We start from the raw sequence: 21017 nt of genomic DNA, 5'->3' as shown, positions 1-21017 counted from the left end.
TTTGAACTAATATATGATTCAAAAGACTTGAATCACTTTTCTATCACTAGAAAATATTTGTAAAATGACAAGAATCTGTTCCCCTACCGTTGATAGTATATAATGCCATGAGACTTGAATGTTTATTTCAGTTTCAATTGTCCAAAGTTGTGTTATGAGATTGATTTGCATAATGTGAGATCTCGTGAAGTTTATTTAAAGGGTTTGGAAACAATCGGGATAAAATCGAGTACGGATGGCTAGATGAAATGACGAGTTCACCTCCAGAGCTCGGTGTCCTTATGAACGTGTGGTGTGACCTTAGGCGGATTGATACAAACTAAGTTTTTGAAATTTTACACGTATCATGTACTTCGTGTTCATGCAGAGAAAAGAGAGCCATGCTTTTGATAGTTTGGTGGGTGATCTTCAACCTTCAATTATTTTGTCTCCATTAAATCCATAGCTGAAACCTTGTATTTGGATTCCTTGTGATTGCACAAGAGCACAGAGAAAACGTCAACCGTGGTTATTTAATATTCCAGTTGTGCTTATGTGCGTCACGTCTACAGTGAGTTATTCCTTTCATGAGCAATTTGTATATATTGGGTTGGAAAATCAGAGGGAATACTGATTTTTTCTAATCCACAAGGCTAGATTTATACCCTTTGGGAAAGTTTTCTAGCAAATGTTGATTTATATTGCTTGAGCATAGTCTAGTTTGGTTTTCCATTGTGGTAGATTTTAGAACCTACGGTACATGCCTGCATATGATGGATTCCACTGCTGGACGATTATCCTAAAATCGTCTTTGATTAATCAAGGGTCGGATTAGGATAGTCCCTTGCAGCCATGGGTTCGTAGCACTTTCTTGTGAGGTACATGCCTATCCTAGAAGCAACTTGTCCAACCACACATCGATACTAACTAACTGCACTAAAACACTTAAATCCTTTAAATGTTATCAGATATACGAGAACGCGCTGTGCATGGACCTATAGGTTACGTAAATCGATTGAGGCATTGCGGAACTCCAATTTTACTAGAACGCTGCCACGAGTGTCGTCCATACCTCCAAGCCGTCGCCTCCGGCAGGTTCATGGTTAACGTGAAGGAAGAATTGTACTTTACCATGTAAGGCACATTAAAATCTGGGGGTACACTGACCTGACATAGGTTCTTGTCCTCCTAACTTCAGAAAATAATTTCAATTTGAGGATCATGAAGTTGCGTCCAAACGAGACATCCTTGTATAATTCCCCTAGAGTTTGATATGAAAAAAAATCCTCGGGAAGAAGAGATAATAAATAGTAAACCGCTGACTCAATTCTTGATAGATTCATAAAAAAGAAAAAGATATTATTTCTGATGATATAGGAACGATTAAAAATGCAGTGTTATGATTTAATAATATCTAATCTAATCAGATAAATTTATAGTACTCGATAGAGAAGATAATGAATATAAATTTTAGATTATTATTATTAAATAGTATTTTACTCGTGCGATGCACGAAATATTATTTTATGTAATTAAGTATTAAAATTAGTAAGTATTGTTGTTTGAATAATTATTTAAAATTATTGATATAATATAATGAATATATTTAAATTTTAAATATTATTATAAAAAATTTGTTTTATCAAGATATTTATGTTATTTGTTAGAACACTGAAATGATGATAACAATATTTTGTCATTAAATTGATTTTTTTTATTTTGATTAAGTGAAACTGATATTAATAAAAAGAATATAAAAAATATTTTAAAAAACATATATTATTTTGTTTATCAAAATTTTAAACAATAAATAAACATTTTTTTAAAATTCAATTTTTTTTTATTTATTAGATGAATAAATTTTAATTAAAAATATAATTAACATGAAAATATACATAAGTAATACACAACTTAAAATCATAATCGAAATTAAATAGAATGATATAATCAATGCAAATACTTAAATTTAATTTATATTTTCAAAGAACATCAAATTTAAATTTGAATTTTAAAAAATAAACTGAAAATAATTCACAATTAATTATGTATTTATTTCCTATGCAGGTTGATAATATCAACAAACGAATCAGAGTTTAAGCGCCAAGAGTATTATTGAATGATTTACCTCACGTGTGGTACTGAACACTGCATTCATTTTTTATTTTTATTTTGATAGAAAATTGATTGTCTGAACACGATGCAAAAATCAGACTAAATTATTTATACAATTTATAATAGCAACTAAATATATCATAGTAACACAAAATCATATCTCAAATTAAATGAATTAATATAATAAATGTAAAAAATTAAAAGTAGTTTATGTTTCAATGGAATTCATTTTCAATTTGAATAAAGAAAATAAAAAGCACATAATTCATAAATTACATTTGAGTTGATATAAAAATGAATTAAATTCAAATTTGAATGAAATGATATAATCAATGTAAACAATAATTGAAGTTTATATTTTCAAACGTCTTCAATCACATTTGATTTTTGTAGTTGTTGAGAAAATAGAGAAGTCTTTATAAAAAAATATCAATAAAAATTACATAAAATTAAATATTTTCAATTATTTATTGCAGTACACCTATTTCGAGATGCATGAAATATCTTTCTTTTTTAGAATAGTCATTTTGACGGGAACCTACTATTTGAGGCAAAAACTAAGCTTTTATATATATATATATATATATATATATATATAAAAGTGAACCAAAGCATCCAACATTTGTGAACAAAGTGTGTAATGACATTAACAATGGGAGCCTCCCATGCCAAGACATAAGGTTTGGAAATTGCTTGGGTGACTGTTTGAGCATCACATTCCAAAATCCATTTGTTTACATTGCATTTGACAGGCCACCAGAACTCCTTCCTTGAATGCAAACATTCTCGCCATATGAGATCGAGTGAAGCGAACCCGGAAAGCACCTTATTTTTGCATAGATGATGATGCCCCGGAATGCGGGACTTCCCGGGCCATGGAGCATATCCATGATTGGTGCCCGGGCCAGGATGGGATGCTCTCAGGCCAATAGCATGACAAAATGGATTAATGTCTCGAGCCATTGGACCACCCGGGACATGATTTTCCCAAGATGTGGAATACCCGAGCTCTTCTGTAATTAACCTGAGAGGCATTCTGCTCGGTCACCTCGATATGAGTGAAGTATTTAATGCCGCCGATAAACAGTATGTATAGCCGACCTATCTCCGACATTAATGCAAGTGGTCAATGAATCAAGTAGTCTGGATGTGACAAGTGTGCGATTTGACATGTCAGAAGAATAGGGTATAATCAGCCACCCTATTATAATTAATGCTCACACACAAAAAACGAGGTCATCATTGCATCCTCTATTATAAATACCAGGTTCTTTACTTGCATTTACTTTCAATTCAGAAATTGAATACACATTAAACACTCACATTTATTGTTCCACACCAATTTCACAACCATCACTTGGCTACATTGGTTTTATTGCTTGAGTACTCTGCTGACTTAAGCATCGAAGTGGTCACGCCGGACACCCCTCTGGCGCCCATTCTCGTGGTTACTTTCTTGTTCGCAGATCTCTCGGATCTCTCAAGGAGGAAGTTCAATCCAGACGCTCAACTCATATTTCCTTTTAATAACTTGATTGCAAATCCGGCTGAGTACCCAATCCGACTCATCCATTTCGCCCGGGTTGCATCATTAACGCCGTCTGTGGGAAATTTGAGTTCTAAGGCGTTGATATGGCTCCTACTAGAAGAGCAGCAAATCAAGACACTTCCCGAGTTCAGGGAGAAAACAACACCCATGTTTCTGGTGCAGGTGGTCCGCCCCTCAATGGCCCCCGCTTACCTTCAATCTGACAAGCGAAGAGTTGGCCAGAATGATAACCAAGGCAGTAGAAGAAGCCTTAGCAAAAAAGAAAGATCATCCCCACCATTCTGCTCAACTACAAGAGGAGCAAGAGCAAGGTCAAGGAAATCGAGAAGAGGAAAGAAGGGAGGAGAGAAGGGAGGAAGAAAGGGAATCCAGTGCTGGTTCTAAGTCCCCTACGGTAGCGGAGAAATTGGAAGAATTGAGGAAAAAAATGAAGGTATTGGAGGGGCAGGTTGGTTCCAAAAGCAGTTCTCGGGTTGTTAAAGGCTGTCCTTTTGATGATGCCATCGTCCGGGAACCACTTCCCCGGAATTTCAAATCGTCCAAAGTCAAGGAATATGACGGTAGCTCTGATCTTGAAGAACATCTTGCTAGGTTTGAAAACATGGCTATGCTGCATTGCTATGGAGACCAGATCAAATGCAAAGTGTTTCTAACCACCCTGGTCGACTCGGCTTAGAGATGGTTCGAGGGGTTAGCTCCTCAGAGTATTCGTTCTTTCGAAGATTTTCAGAAAGTGTTTTTACATCAGTTTAGCAGTAGCAAGAAATATAAAAAGACTGCCTTCAGTTTATTCGAGGTGCAGCAGCGCCAGGACGAAATTCTCAGAGCTTATATCAAAAGATTCAACCGGGTGGCCTTAGATGTGCCTGCTTGTGCGCCCGAGACGAAAACTACCGCCTTTGCGCAAGGATTACTAGAAGGGGATTTCTTCCGCTCCCTCACCAAAAAACTGCCCGAGGATTTCGAAGATCTTTTGTCCCGGGCAGAAAAATACATCAATATGGAAGAGGCCCAACATCAGAAGAGAGAACCATTAAAGAGAGCAAGGGGAGACCAGGTTGTCAGGCCTGAGGAAAGAAGTAACAAGAGGAATGGTTCCGGGCATCTTTCTCACGTTCCCCTGAGAAATGCCCGGGATAGAAAGGTTCAAGAATGCAGTTCGGACGTGGCCCCACCTCCTAATCTCACAGCCCGGCTAATCCGACCAGAGAAGATAGGATATTGCACTCTCCATAAAGAATGCTCTCACAATACGAATGAATGCCGAACCCTAAGGAAAGGATTTAAAAAGCATTCTGAGCCAGAATCTCGCCCTTCCCGGGATGAGCCTAGGTCACCGCCCTGGATATCACGGCGACCTGGACCAAATGCTCCCAGAAGTTCGGTCGACATCCCGAGTGGAAGCAGGAGAATAGAAGGGAGTTCTCGGGAAGAAAGGGGCAGACAAGTAGAAAGGAAGGACCTTCCCCCCGGGGAATAATCAAAATGATTTCGGGAGGATCTACTGATGGTGATTCTAACCGGGCCAGGAAAGAAAGGGGTAGAAGAATGTGTTTAGAAGTTGATGGGAGGAGGCAGGATGAGCCGATTATTAGTTTTGGCCCAGAAGACCTCAGAGGATTCAGCCTACCTCACAATGATGCTCTGGTCATTCAGGCCCGGGTCGCTAATTATGATGTGTTGAGAGTTTTTGTGGATAACGGGAGTTCTGTTAATGTCATTTTCAAAGAAACCCTGGTCCAAATGGATTTACATGAATACCAGCGGGAAACAGTTGAGACTGCTCTGTTCGGCTTTGCAGGCCATGCTGTATACCCTGAAGAAGAGATCACTCTACCCCTAACACTTGGAAATTGAGACTTGAGGAAGACAGTTATGACGGTTTTCACCGTAGTAGATGCCCCATCTTCGTATAACATAATCATTGGAAGGCCAGCCATGAACAAGATGAGAGTTGTAGCTTCCACTTATCACTAGAAGATCAAGTTCCCAATACGAGGACAAGTTGGAGATGTTAAGGGAGATCAACCCTCCTCCCGGAAATGCTATGGTGAAACAGTCCGAGTAGACCAGAAGAAGGCGAGAAGGGAGGACAAAGGGAAGAAGATGGCTCAGGAAGCAAGAGAGGTAGAGGAGAAGGAAGAACATTTTGTTGCGGAAGATGAGCAGGAGGTGGTTGAAGTAGAACCGGAGAAAAGTATCCGGGTGGCCCGAGACCTTGAAGCTTCCACCCGGGTAAAACTCCTAACTTGTTTAAAAGCTAATATCTCTGTTTTTGCATGGTCTCAACAGGAACTTATGGGAATATCACCCAAAGTAGCCGAGCACAAGTTAAACATCATCCCTGGATCCCGACCTGTGAAAACAGAAGAAAAGGCATTTTGGGCCCGAAAAAGACAAAATCATTGAAGAACAGGTGAAGGAAATGTTGAAGGCCGGCCACATCAGGGAGGTCCAATTTACCACATGGCTCTCTAATGTGGTCCTTGTTCCCAAAGCCACAGGGAAGTGGAGGATGTGTGTGGACTTCCGGGATTTGAACAAAGCTTGCCCGAAAGATTGTTACCCACTTCCTCGGATTGATCAGTTGGTGGATTCAACTTCTGGCTTCGAGTTGTTAAGTTTCATGGATGCGTATCAGGAATATCAACAAATCTCTATGGCCCGAGAAGATCAAGATAAGGCCAGTTTCATCACTTCTGGAGGCACCTTTTGCTATGTGGTCATGCCGTTTGGATTGAAAAATGTTGGGGCCACATACCAGCGCTTAATGAATCAAGTCTTCCAGAAACATATAGGCAGAAATATTAAAGTATATGTAGATGATATCTTGATCAAAACTCGAGAAATGTCTTGTTTTATTGATGACTTGACAGAAACATTTGCCACATTGAAGAAATATGAAATAAAGCTCAACCTGGCCAAGTGTGTGTTCGGGGTCAAGAGTGGAAAATTCTTGGGTTTCATGGTCACGGACCGAGGAATTGAAGTCAACCCAGAAAAAATAAAAGCTGTGATCGATATTCCCTCCCCTCAATCTGCTCGAGAGGTATAGAAATTGACCGGGAGGATTGCTGCTTTATCCCGATTCATTTATCGATCTGCTCATCGGAGTTATCCTTTTTTTCAAGTCCTCAGGAAGGCCCAGAAATTTGGTTGGGATGAAGGGTGTGAATAGGCTTTTCGAGACTTGAAGAAACACTTAGCCGAGTTGCCTGTTTTGGTAAAGCCTGAGCCGGGAGAAAAGCTGTGGGTTTATCTGTCTGCCACTGAACATGATGTTAGCTCTGTTCTCATCAAGAAAGAAGGGATAGATCAGAGGCCCGTGTACTATGTTAGTCATGCCCTCCGAGGGGCAGAGTTAAAGTATAGTCAAGTGGAAAAAATAGCTCTAGCCCTAGTGGTAACTGCTCGGAAATTAAGGCCGTACTTTTTGTCCCATCCAATAGTGGTCCTCACGAATTCTCCGCTCGGGAGAATAATGACACATGCGGAAGTCTCAGGAAGAATGGTCAAATGGACAATAGAGCTGGGAGAGTACGATATTGAATATCAACCCCGGGCTGCTATCAAAGCCCAGGCTTGAACAAATTTCTTAATAGAAATGGTCCAGCCAGCAGAAGAAGAGGTATGGAGAGTTTTTGTTGATGGCGCTTCAAATCTATCCGGATGCGGAGTTGGAGTGGTCATAGTTGCCCCATCTGGAGAGAAGATCAAATTTGCCCTAAGAATTGATTCCTGGGTCACAAATAATGAGGCTGAGTATGAAGCTGTTCTGTCAGGATTGCAGGCCGCCCAGGAAGTTGGGGCCTCCCAAGTGATTATTTATTCTGATTCTCAGTTGGTGGCACAACAAATTAAAGGTGCTTACGGGACCAAAGATGAAAAAATGCTCAAGTACCTGAAACTTATCACAGCCCGGGCTGCCACTTTTACCGACTGGAGCATTGAACAAATCCCCCGGAAAGAGAATGGGGAAGCTGATAATCTCGCCAAGTTGGCCACCTCTATATCCGAAATAAGCACCCGGGAAATCATGTGTTTCACCCGGTTGATGCTATCTGTTGATGAAGCATCGCCTACTCAAATGAATTCATGGATGACTCTCCTGATTGAATATATAGTCCAAGCCAAGCTTCCAAGTGATCGGGCTCAAGCTTTAAAGATAAAGAAACAAGCACCCAGGTTCACTCTCTTGAATAATATTCATTACAGGCGGTCATATCAGGGTCCTCTACTTAAATGTGTTTCAGAAAGTGAGGTAGAATATATCATCCGGGAAATTCATGAAGGATGCTGTGGAGAACACCTTGGAGGGATGGCCCTATCTCGGAAGGCCATATTAGCTGGATTTTGGTGGCCCCGGATGAATCAAGACACTGCCCGACTTGTTCAAAAATGTCAAGGTTGTCAATACCATTCTAATTTTCATCATCGCCCCGCTGCAAGCATGCAACCAACCTCCACGTCGTGCCCCTTTGACCAATGGGGTCTAGATATCGTGGGTCCTTTCCCTATAGCCCGAGCACAGAAAAAGTTCCTTCTTGTGGCTGTGGATTATTTCTCCAAATGGATAGAAGCCGAGCCATTAGCCAAGATTACTGAGGAAGAAGTCATGAGATTTCTCTGGAAGAACATTGTTTGCAGATATGGCATCCCGAGGAAATTAATTTCAGATAATGGGAGGCAATTCCAGGGAAAGAAAATCACCTCATGGTGTCAAGAAATGAAGATTATTCATTCCTTCACCTCAGTAGCTTACCCTCAAGCTAATGGCCAGACTGAGGTAAATAATAGAATCATTGTGCAAGCATTGAAAGCCCGGCTCCATGGAAAGGGTAAAGATTGTGTGGAGGAACTACCGAGTGTATTATGGGCATATCGGATTACACCATGATCATCTACGCGGGAAACACCCTATAGCCTTGTTTATGGTTCAGAAGCAGTCCTACCTGTGGAGATTGGGCAATCTTCTACTCGGATAGAATCTTATCCGAACGACAATGATCAGTCCCGGGCCGTTGAACTCGATTTAGTTGAAGAAAGGAGAGACCGGGCAGCCATTCGAATGGAAGCTTACCGCAGCCGGGTAATGAAATCTTACAATAAGCATGTTCGATCACGAGATTTACAGGTTGGGGACTTGGTTATGAAAAAGGTCAAACCAGTAGGCGATGTGGGAAAATTGGAAGCAAGGTGGGAAGGACCCTTCAAGATAGTTCGAAGAGTCGGCTCGGGGGCAACTTATTATCTCGGAGATTCTCGAGGAAACCTTCTAAAAAGACCATGGAATGCCTTTCATTTAAAGAAGTATTATGTTTAAAAGTATGTGTATCTACTGTTTCTCCAATAAAGGAATTGTTAAAAGAAATATCTACAAAGCCCAGGAACTCATACCCTGGCCCAGGGACCCGCACCCTGGTTACCTACAATGCCCAAGGACCCGTACATTGGCCCGGAGGACCCGCACCCTAGTTACCTACAAAGCCCAAGGACCCGTACCTTGGCCCGGAGGACCCGTACCCCGGTTATCTACGAAGTCCAGGGACCCGTACCCTGGCCCAGGGACCCGCACCGTGGTTACCTACAAAGCCCAAGGACCCGTACCTTGGCCCGGAAGACCCGTACCCCGGTTATCTACGAAGTCCAGGGACCCGTACCCTGGCCCAGGGACCCGAACTCGGGTTACCTACAAAGCCCAAGGACCCGTACCTTGGCCCGGAGGACCCGTACCCCGGTTATCTACGAAGTCCAGGGACCCGTACCCTAGCACAGGGACCCGCACCCTGGTTACCTACAAATCCCAAGGACCCGTACCTTGGCCCCGAAGACCCGTACCCCGGTTATCTACGAAGTCCAGGGACCTGTACCGTGACCCAGGGACCCCCACCCTGACTATTTCCTAAAATCTACAGACTTGTATTTTGGCCTGGGGACTCGCACCCTGATCATTCTTCAAAGATCAAGGATTACATCCCGATTTAATGGTGTGTGGGGAATATTGATTAAAACCTACAAGGACACTGAAAGCAAAGTATTCGTTCAAAATTACCAGACGCAAGGAATATAGGATTCTTTCATTAAACGGCAGAAAATTTACAATGGTCCGGAAGCACAAAAAAAAAAAAACCCGAGTCCTAATCTATTTTGGGGCCTTGACCCTGATCCTGTTCCTCTTCCTCGTCCGGGAGGGATGCAGCGGCCTTCTCCAAGTCTGGAAAGTCTTCCCGATCGGCCGGAACTAAGCCTGCCTCCTCAAATTGCTCCATGCACTTGTTGAAGCCCTGTTCAAAATATGGAAAGACCTTCTCAGCCACCATCTTCTTAAACTTAGGAGACTTCAAAAAGTTGGTCATTTGCTCCTCCTGAGCAGTCTTAACGAGGGTTACAGCAGCCTGGAAGTCCTCGGCTCGGACTCGGGAGGACTCAGCTTCTTCCTTTGTCGCCTGTGTCTCTGCTCGGGCCTCGGCAAGTTCTGCCTGGACCAGATTCATTTGCTGCTCCCAAACAGCCCTCTCCCGAGCCAACACATGCTCATGAAGCTCATCCAAACGACCCACCTCCTCTTGGAGTTTAGCATGCATCTCCCGGGCCGAGGTAGCCTGAGCATTGGCCCCCTTGGCTACTTGAGCCACTCGCTCGTAAGAATGTATGAGCATCTGCAAGCCCTGAAAACATAAAAAGGTCAGAGAAGGCGATGTGAAAGAGTGCAATTTTATGGACTTACAGAGTAGGTCTGGGACACTCCTTCGCAAAGCAGGATGAACTCCCTGAAGGTGTGCCACCTCGTCAGGGCGCAGAAGGCCCCAGATCATTTTGACAAGATCCGAGCTGATATCATCCCCAAAGATGTTGGGGAGGATCCAGGGCCTTCCCCCGGAGGGACCGGCAGAAGAACCAGTCATAGGAGGAGACTGGGCGATCTCCTCGACCTCATCCTCTACCACCACCACCGCTTCCGCGATCGGCTCCTGGGTGGCCTTCCTCTTTCGCTGATTTAGAGGAGCCGGGTCTTCTTCGGTAGCCGGGACGGTAGATTCTTCCCGGGGAGGGGTGGTTTCCTCCTGGGCCTTAGCCTCCGCTTCAACTCGGCGTTCTTCAATTTCCTGGGCCTCAGCCGCCGCCCGGGCTTGGCGTTCTTCCTCCTCTTGAATTTCCTGGGCCCTCTTCTCAGCCCGGATCTTTTTCTGCTCGGCTTTTCCCTTGGCAGCAGCCTCCTGAAGACTTGCCCTGATCATATCTTCTTCAGCTGCATCGAAAATCGACATATTAGAATTAAAGCATACAAGAGATGAGTAGACCAAGGAAAGTAATTTACCAGCCTGTGACCCGGGTTGATCAAATTCATCAATAATCCGATCCACTGGGTCCTTGGGCCGGGACCCGATCCCATAATGAACTAGATTGCCCCCCCCCCCCCACCCGATCAGCACCGAGGACAGGTAAGATTGTTTCCCTAAAGTATCCCAGGCGTGGGTAAAAGGGGGGAGAAGCTTGAAGCCCCGGGGAAGCTCAGGTTGTGTGGGCAGGGAAGATAGGAAACTCAAGGCACAGGATGGAAGAGTCGGGAATTGAAGAAAGAAAAATTTTGTTTTCCACCCCTTCAAAGAGGAAGAGATGTCAGTTAAAAACCGATAATGCATCCGGGCCATGAAATAAAAGACCCCGTCATTAAATAGGCAAGAATAAAAATAGTGGAACATAGGGGAGTTGATCAGAAGGGATTTCATGCGGAACAGAACAAAAGTGGCAGCCATAATGCGAAAAGCATTAGGATGGAGATGGTTAAGGGGAAGGTTAAAAAATTGGGCCACCCCTTCGAAGAAGTGGTGTACCGGGAAGCGAAGACCACTTTTAAGTTGTTCAAGAAAGAAAGCATGGTAGCCGGGAGGAGGGGTGTCTGGGTGATCGTTCGGCCCAGGAATTTTGATGTCGTAGTTGGAAGGGATGGAACCTAGAGATCTCAGCTCCTCTATACTACCCGGGCGAAGGGTAGAAGTCACAGTAGAAAACAACAAGGGCCCTGTGGCCTTTTCTTTTCCTTTGCCCTGGGTACCAGAGGGCCAGGAAGAAGAAGCTTTGGATTTTTGGAGGGGCCGGGAACGGGAGATGGGGATACCTATGGGAATATGAGCAGATTGCTCGGAAGGAGTCTGGGAATTATCTTCTGATCGACCCTTGGTATTTTGGCCAGAAGTAGAGGAAGTAGAGTTTGACATGGCTAAGTAAAGAAGGGAGAAAAGACTTACTAGGAAGAAACGAAGAGGATGACTGGTAGTCGATGAACGGAAAGATCGCCGGAATAAGATCTGCGCGACGGAAAAGCTCGAGAGAGGAATTTGGCAGAGCTTCGCTACAAGTTTGCAAATGATTTTGGGGAAAACCGGTCATCTACTATATATAAGGGAAGAAGGAGATCTACACCGTTGATCTAAAGCAAATCGAACGGACCCGATCAGCCTTGGAAATTGAGCGGCATAATTAGGCAGGATACTTGAAAAGACGTGTGCACAAATCGAGGAGTTGTGATCATTTATCTGCTCGGAATATGAACAGTTCCTGACAGCTTGTCAGAAGGGGACGCATCATTCTGACATCGCATTAATTGCTCGGGGAAACCAAACGACAAAATACTATAAGCCCGGGTGGTACGAGGCCCCGGCATATTCTTTTAAGCCCGGGTGGTACGAGGCCTCGGCGTATTAGTTCAAACCCGGGCATATTATTTTAAGCCGGGTGGTACGAGGACCCGGCATTTAATTTTAAGCCCGGGATATAATCGTTTATCGCTTATCCGTTCTTAATTTATACCGAGTTGTTTGCAGAAGATATAAAGGAACGCAAGATACAATAATTAAAAAATTTATTAAGGAAATGGTCGGTGTCGTATCTCAGCTATTCTAGAAGCTACATAATCTTACCATTCAGTTATCCAATCAGTCAATTCCTGAAGGTGAAGATTGTTGAAGGACTCAGCGGTTGAGATCTTGTTCAGATGATGCCATTCCTTCCACAGCATTGCGTGCAGCAGAGTTTGGTCGGTAGCTAGATCTGCAGTTCGAGCTACTTCAAGCTCCCGCCTATATTTCCTCGCCACTGCTCTTTGTGCACGAGTAAGAGCCAAGCCATTTTGGTGCATGTTATTAATATCTTGGATCTTGTACCAAGTAGACATAACCTTTACCCCAGTATGCTCTTCGACAGTCCTTTTCAGATTCTCCACATAAGGACATAGCTCGACTGGTATTTGACTGTGTGCGCCAATGGAAGAGACCGTGTTGCTGCAAGCACTGGAATCACTTGAGCTCGACATATTAAACTGATACTCACATTTCATCCACATCGTCTTATTTATAGACAAGTGGCATTTAATATTGAAGAAGTTGAAAAGGCTCAAGGCAGTCGAAACGCCTTCCCATTTATTCAGGAGAGTTAATCACAACCATTGAATGAATACATGAACGTTCAAGATGAATTTTGGGAATGGAGCTGGACAGACGAAAAGACGAACACGAATATCAATGTCTTATAATTATCAGATCATCGGAATATGAAACGATTTTCGGCGGTATCAATATTAAGAGCCCGGCATTTTATTTTGAGCCCGGGAATATGAGGTCCCGGAACCTTATTCTAAAACCGAGATATGTGAGGTCCCGGCATTTCGGTTTGTCAATTATCCGTTATTTATCTTCGACTAAGGTCGCTCAGTTTTGTCGGTTATTCTATACATGATACATATATATATCAACTGATGAAAATCAAAGATGCTAGGAAAATAACAGATATAAAACAAAAATAATTTTTATTTATCTGACGAAATTCTTGCGGATTACATCATAATATTCCTCCTCTACAAAAGTCATCCACAGGGTCATCCAGCCCTTTATTTCTCCAGTGGACGTCTTGAGGAAGCTATCGGAATTGGCGATGTCCGTCAGAATCTTCTTTTCCTTGTAGAGAATCATCTCGTAGACATAATCATCCTCGAAAAAATCCGCTGTCTCGGAAATGTGCAGGCGTTCCCGGTACTTCTTCAGCTTTACCACCAGTCTAGAAGCATTAGCTTCCCCAGTCTCGTAAAGAAACTTCAATCTCTGGAGCTCTTCCCAGTAGTGGATAATTTTGTGGAAAACTTCATCTTCTATAGCAGCCTTTCGAGTTTCCAAGACAGACTTCTTGAAAGCTACAGCCATATCCGGGGACCTTGAGCCGCTTGCACCTGCCATTGTATTCCTTGAATAATAAGTTTGCTGATGTCGTTGAACAAAAGGTGGGTTACTATATATATAGGAGAGGGAAGTCAATCCACACCATTGATCCATAATGAATCAAACGGCTCAGATTTACATAGGAAATTGCGTAAAGATATTTGAAAAGACAGGTCCAGGAATCAATGCGTCATAATGATTTATTGGGAAACGAAGAGTCTCTGACAAATCTTATAGCCTACGTCAACAATACCCACGTGTCAACACGCAACAACTATCCCGAAAAAGACCAAGTGGCAAGGAGATCTTCCTGACCGGGCACACAAGACTAATCGGGACAGCGAGTATGACTCTAGCCCGACTAATTAAGGAGGGAGTGACGATGCCCCGGAATGCGGGACTTCCTGGGCCATGGAGCATATCCATGATTGGTGCCCGGGACAGGATGGGATGCTCTCAGGCCAATAGCATGACAAAATGGATTAATGTCTCAAGCCATTGGACCACCCGGGACATGATTTCCCCAAGATGTGGAATACCCGAGCTCTTCTGTAATTAACCAGAGAGGCATTCTGCTCGGTCACCTCGATATGATGGAAATATTTAATGCCGCCGATAAACAGTATGTATAACCGACCTATCTCCGACATTAATGCAAGTGGTCAATGAATCAAGTAGTCTGGATGTGACAAGTGTGCGATTTGACATGTCAGAAGAATAGGGTATAATCAGCCACCCTATTATAATTAATGCTCACACACAAAAAACGAGGTCATCATTGCATCCTCTATTATAAATACCAGGTTCTTTACTTGCGTTTACTTTCAATTCAAAAATTGAATACACATTAAACACTCACATTTATTGTTCCACACCAATTTTACAGCCATCACTTGGCTACATTGGTTTTATTGCTTGAGTACTCTGCTGACTTAAGCATCGGAGTGGTCACGCCGGACACCCCTCCGGCGCCCATTCATGTGGTTACTTTCTTGTTCGCAGATCTCTCAAGGAGGAAGTTCAATCCAGACGCTCAACTCATATTTCCTTTTAATAACTTGATTGCAAATCCGATTGAGTACCCGACCCGACTCATCCATTTCGCCCGGGTTGCATCAGATGACATGGTCGAAGTAATCTCAAGCCACAACCCGTATACTGCACAAGTTCAAAGTAGGATCAATAGAAGCATCTACGTTCAGCTTAATGTAGCCAACTGGAGGCGAACTCCAATGAGAGGACGAGTGGCTCTGGGTGTTGCGATTATAGTCTCTATGACTTTTTGATGAGTTCTGTAGCATTTCATCGCTCTTTTTGTCATTATTTATAGTCGTTATAATTTTTTTAAGAATTTGTAAATAGTTACATATTGGTTAACTTGAAATACTTGCGAGTAGATCAGATTTCCAAGATTTTGTCTTCGGAAAGTCCTAAACCTACCTTTTGGGGTGATATGGTATCTCGGGATTTAAATAGTCATTGTGACCTCTTGTAGAGTCAGGGTTTAGCTTTTTCAATGGGTTGGTCAGACCTCTTACGCTTTGATAACCTTTACTGACTGCATTTGTCTATGAGGTTTTGGTTAAGCAATCATCGAAGGGGGATTTATTTTTCTAATTAAATAATGATTTTAACTGAAAGGAAATAATACACTTTTTAACTTTGATAACCCGAGAATATTTCTAATCCTGACCTAGAGTAAGGAGAGTACTTGGATCAGGTCCGGAGACCCGTAGACCTGAGCTGGCGGTGAGGTGATGCCTGGTCCAATGGGGAGGAGGGCCGAGAACCCGAGGTAGTAGCGTGGAGGTGCCCGGTCCACTGGGAGTCGGGGTCGATTACCCAAAGACATGAGATGACCGTGAGGAGATGGTGTAGCTCGGGGTGAAGAAGGCTAAGGACCTGGGAACCTGGGCTGTAGATCGAAATGTCATGCGGAGATAGTGGTATGGAGTGGCTGAGGCCTTGGTCCAGGTGAATGGTGCAAAGTAATACGAGGAAGCTGGGGTGTTGGATAGATTGGGCGGAAGGCTCGAGGTCCAGAGGTTGAGGACCGAGCTCGAGGAATTAGAGCTGGAAAGAACAAGAATTGATATCGAGTCAAATCTACTAAAACATTATCAAGATATTCTCATATCTTTTAGATAAGTTTGGTGAAGCTTGGTTAAGTTTTGAGTTGATTCGGATTAAAACCGGGACTTTGGTTCGATTTTTAAAACAAATTACGAATTTAGTCGAGTAGCTTAAGTTTACGTCTAAGAAATGTTAATGTATTTATTTTAAGGTGTTATGGTAAGTTTGTATGGATTCAGGTCGTCGTTTTAAGGTCCAAGGGTAAATTGGGAAAGTTAGGGTTTCAGGGACAAAACAGTCATTTACACCTAAAAAGTGTTAGACGTCCTGACAATGTCCTGAATGCTGTAATGAATGTTAAAATATTTATTTTGAATGATTAATGGATTTTATGATGGAAAACGATAATGTTAAAAAATGTGTTGCATTCTTAATTTAAAAGAAAATTGTTATATGCATGAATTTTTATAAGTGATGGATACGATAAAAGGTTTTGAATGAGGTTATTTGATTGTGACTAATACGAATACGGATACGAAAAGATATGACGTCATGTAAGGTCAAAGCTCAGTTTATGGGTGAGTGTCGCTGATGTCCCCGTCGCCTGGTACCACAGAAATACGTAAGATTGATCAATCGACAAACAGTTGCTATGAAACTCACAATTAATGATCTAAATTCAATAAAGGGAAACATATATGTATATGATGAAAGGAAAAGTATATGATGAAAGGAAATGATAAAAAAAAATTTTAAAGTTACGCATGTTCATCTAAAATATATTTTATTAAAAGTATTTTCACTGTTACATGTGGATATATACTTATTACTTGTTATAAAGGTTAAAGCTTGCTGAGTTATGAGCCTCACTAGGTATGAATGATGCAGGTGAGGATAATTTTGATGATGTTTGAGGAGTTGATGGTTGAACTGGCTGGACTGATGATGCACATAACCCGAGGACCATTGCTAGTTTTTCTGCACTATTATGATGATTTTACAATACTTTAAAGATTTTATGACTTTTATGCAGATTATTGGTTTTTGAGAGGATTTAAAAGGTTTATGCTTTTTTTAGAAAAAATAATGTTAGTTTTAGGTTTGGTTGAGCCGAAGTAACCACTAGCGGAGTTCATCTATAACAATAGCTGCCAATCGTCTATAGGTATGGCTCCTTATGAGGCACTTTATGGGAGGAGATGTAGATCACCAATACATTGGGATGAGGTTGGTGAAAGAGGAGAATTTGGTCCGGACTTGATCAAGCATACAGCAGAGCTAGTAGTGAAAATCCGAGATAGGATGAAGACAGCGCAAAGTCTCCAGAAAAGCTACGCTAACAAGCGACGAAGAGAACTAGAGTTTGCAGTAGGTGACCACATATTTCTGAAAGCATCACCTATGAAGGGCGTTATGAGATTTGGAAAGAAAGACAAACTCAGCCCGAGGTTCATTTGACCGTTTGAGATTCTGGAGAAGATCAGGACATTAGCTTACTGAATGGCGTTGCCACCAATTCTGGTTGGAGTACATAATGTGTTCCATATCTCGATACTGCGAAAGTACATGTCGAATCCCTCTTATGTACTGAATTATTAGCCTTTGTAGTTGACTCAAATTATATTATACGAGGAAAGGCCTACACAAATTCTGGATAGGCAGTAAAGAAGGCTCCGAATTAAGGTTTTACAAATGGCCAAAGTCAAGTGGCTAAATCATTCGGAGGAGGAAGCTGCTTGGGAGACCGAGACTGACATGAGGAGTCGCTACCCGAAATTATTTAGTAGGTTTTAATTTCGAGGATAAAATTTCATTTAGGGGAGGGAGGAATTGTAAGGTCCAAAATGCGATAATGTAACCCAACTGAGTGCAAATCCAAGAAAAATGAAAACAAATACCTAATTAAATTGTTTTAGTGGCATGAATTAAATCATGTATGCATGTTTACATATTAAATAGTAGGGTTTTCTATTAGAGTGCATAAAATTGTGTTTTTAAATGCTAGTAGAGACGCGATCGAGGAACGGAGACCAGGGACCGTAAAGGAAAAATATTTTTATTAAATTATTGTTTTTAATTATTTAATATATGGTATATTTTATATGTTATTTTTGAAAATAGAGTCTTTTGATGTGTTTTTACATGCCGAGTCAACTTTTAAACCTGTAATCGTTTTTTGACGAAAATGGAGACTTTTTGGGGGCTCTGCTAATATTTTCGAAAATTTTCCTAAAAGAAATATTTTACCTACATTATAATGTACCTATTATACTAAGGTTATTGGGCTGTTTATTTATATCAAACTTGAGAGGTTTCCAAGCCTCCATCAGCACACGGCCACACACTCTCACTTTCAAGGCAAATTCATGCCAATTTTTGAAGGAAAAGATGCAGCAAGCCTTTCCCGTCTCTCTGCCAACGTCCCTTGCATTTATAATCGTTTTTGTGCGTGAAACATGCAAATGCACGCCTTAATCTTTTCTTTACTCATCGTTCATACCATATTATGTGTGATTAAGTGTTCTTGCATGTAAAATATGATACACTTTCATTTATTTTCGTTTTTACGGCATATACATGGAAAACATGATTTTTCTTACATGATTCTTGATTTTTATGGATGCTCAAAGGGGCTGCCAGGTTAGGGGTCACATGGGCATGATTTAGGTATGGTTTAGAAGCCCTAGAAGGGGCTGTACGAGGGTTGGAAAGGGAGGTTAAGGGCTACACATTTTTTTTGTGTTTCAATATGAGCTAGTGCACGATTTTAGGTTTCCTTGAAGGGTACAGCTCGGGATGCATTTGGGTCATTTCCAGGGGTCTAAAGAGGGTTGAGTCATGGTCCTAGATGGGTTAAGGGATGGATGGTGCAAGGGCTAGGGCTGGAACCGTGAGGCATGGTCACTCGAGTCTTGTAGGGGCGCGGGTTGAGGGCTGCACGTGCATGGCTAGCTAGGGCTGGTCTAGCAGAGTCCTAAGGGTTTGTTCTAGGTCCTTGGATGGTTGGTTAGGGTCTGGACATGATGGTTAAGGTCTATGCTCGATGGACTTGAAGTTGGTTAGGGTAAGGGTTTCGAAGAAGGGCAATAAAGTTCCAGCAGGTTCTAGGTGTTTTCTATGGGTCTTAATTGGCTTGACTTGGGTAGATAAAGGGTTACTTAGGAGTTACCAAGCTATGGTTTAAGTTTGGTGAATCTTGGTTAAGTTTCGAGTTGATTCTGGCTAAAACCAGGACTTCTATTCGAGTTTCAAAACAAATTATGAATTTAGTCGTGGATCTTAGGTTTACTTCTAATAAATGTTTATGGGTATATTTTAAGGTGTTATGGTATGTTTGGATGGATTTGGGTCGTCGTTTTAAGGTCCAAGGGTAAATTAGAAAAGTTAGGGTTTCAGGGGCAAAACAGTCATTTTACACCTGAAAAATGTTTGACCTCCTGACAATGTCCTGAATGCTATAATGAATATTCAAATGTTTATTTTGAAAGATTACGAGATTTTATGATGGAAACGTTAATGCTAAATATGTGTTGCATGTTTGGTTTAAAAGAAAAATATTATATGTATGAATTTTTATAAGTGATAGATATGATAAAAAGTTTTGAAGGAGGTGACTTGATTGTGACTAATACGAATACGAAAGGATATGATGACATGTAAGACCAAGGCTCAGTTGACGGATAAGAGTGTCGCTGATGTCCTTGCCGCCTGGTATCATTATAATATGTAAAGATTGATCAATCGACAAACAGCTGATACGTAAATCACAATTAATGATCTACATTCAATAAAGGGAAACATATATGTATATGTTGAAAGGAAAAGCATATGATGAAAGGAAAGGAAATGATGAAAGAAAAGGTTTTAAGTTATGCATGTTCATGTTAAAGCTATTTTATTAATAGTATTTTCACTGTTGCATGTGGATGTATACATGTTACTTGTCATAACGGTTAAAGCTTGCTGAATTTTTACTCACTCGATGTTAATGGTGCATGTGAGAATAATTTTGATGATGTTGGAGAACATGATGGTTGAACTGGCTAGACTGATGATGTACATAACCCGAGGACCATTGCTAGTTTTTCTGCACTATTATAATGATTTTACAATACTTCAAAGATTTTATGACTTTTATGCTGATCAATGGTTTTTGAGAGGATTTAAAAGGTTTATGCTTTATTTTGGAAAAAGTGCTAGTTTTAGGTTTGGTTTGATGTTCATGATTTTATGTTTTCCACTGTGCTTTTGGATTTTGAGTAAACTAGTTGGTTGAGTTATTTTAAATAGTGAAAAATAAAAAAAAAAATAAATAAATATATAGATATATATATATTTGAAGGTTCGGCCGAAGCCAAGAGTTTTGAAGAAATTTTTTTTTTCTATTATATTTTAAAGAAAAACGAGTAGTAGACGTTTCAGTTGAGCCGAAGTTACCACTAGTGGAGTTCAGCTATAACAATAGTTATCAGTCGTCTATAGGTGTGGCTCCTTAAGAGGCACTTTATAGAAGGAGATGTAGATCACCGATACATTGGGATGAGGTAGGTGAAAGAGGAGAATTCGGTCCATACTTGATCAAGCAGACAACAGAGTTAGTGGTCAAAATCCGAGATAGGATGAAGAAAGCTCAAAGTAGCCAGAAAAGCTACGCTGACAAGCGACGAAGAGAACTATTGTTTGCAGTAGGTGACCACGTAATTGTGAAAGCAACACCTATGAAGGGTGTTATGAGATTTCGCAAGAAAGGTAAACTCAGTCCGATGTTCATTGGACCGTTTGAGATTCTGGAGAAGATAGGGACCTTAGCTTATAGAGTGGCGTTGCCACCAATGCTGGCTGGAGTACATAATGTGTTCCATATCTCGATGCTGCGAAAGTACATGTCGAATCCCTAACATGTAATGAATTATGAGCCTTCGTAGTTGACTCAAAATATGTTATACGAGGAAAGGCCTACACAAATTTTGGATAGGCAAGAACGAAGGCTACGAAATAAGGTCATACAAATGGTCAAAGTCAAGTGGCTAAATCATTCAGAAAAGGAAGCTACTAGGGAAACCTAAACTGACTTGAGGAGTAGCTACCTAGAG

Source organism: Primulina tabacum, chromosome 12 (genome assembly GCF_025594145.1).
Source record: "Primulina tabacum isolate GXHZ01 chromosome 12, ASM2559414v2, whole genome shotgun sequence".
Taxonomy (NCBI): domain Eukaryota; kingdom Viridiplantae; phylum Streptophyta; class Magnoliopsida; order Lamiales; family Gesneriaceae; genus Primulina; species Primulina tabacum.
This window is presented reverse-complemented; position numbering follows the sequence as displayed.